Below are 780 nucleotides of genomic sequence, written 5' to 3' on the forward strand. Positions count from 1 at the left end.
AGTTACGAGCTTATTCTGATGCTGATTGGGCTGGTGATACCACTGATCGTAAATCCACCACATGGTTTTGTATCTTTCTTGGAGACTCTCTTATTTCTTGGAAGAGTAAGAAACAAGACATTGTTTCTCGCTCTTCTACAGAAGTTGAGTGTCGTGCTATGGCATCCACTACCGCTGAAATAATTTGGTTGCGTTGGCTTTTGTCTGATATGGGTATCTCTCTTTCTGAGCCAACTCCGATGCACTGCGATAATAAGAGTGCTATTCCAATTGCTCACAACTCGGTCTTTCATGAACGCATCAAACACATTGAGATTGATTGTCATCTTACTCGTCATCATCTTCAGCATGAAACTATTACTCTACCATCTGTCTCTTCTTCTTTACAGATTGTTGATTTGTTCACAAAGATGCATTCCATTAAACGTTTCCGTTTCTTAGTTGACAAACTCTCGATGCTCCATGTTAATGCATCGTGAGTTCGAGGGAAGATATTAGATAATGTTATTATATATTAGTAGTAAGAGTATTTTAGATATTTTCTATTTTTCTATATATATACTCATTGTAACCCTATTAACTTTAGTTTGGTTCATTCTATGTTATGAAACCCTAGAGTGGTTATTTCTCTTCTTCTTCTTTCTTCCTCTTTTCATTGTTAACACTATATTCAATAAAAATAATAGTCTTTTATTAATTTATATATTTTTTTTAATATAAATGAAATTGAGGAGAGAATAGTAACTTTACGTAAATTTATTTTCAAAAATCTAATACACT

This window comes from Cicer arietinum, chromosome 1 (assembly GCF_000331145.2).
Source record: "Cicer arietinum cultivar CDC Frontier isolate Library 1 chromosome 1, Cicar.CDCFrontier_v2.0, whole genome shotgun sequence".
In the NCBI taxonomy this organism is placed as follows: domain Eukaryota; kingdom Viridiplantae; phylum Streptophyta; class Magnoliopsida; order Fabales; family Fabaceae; genus Cicer; species Cicer arietinum.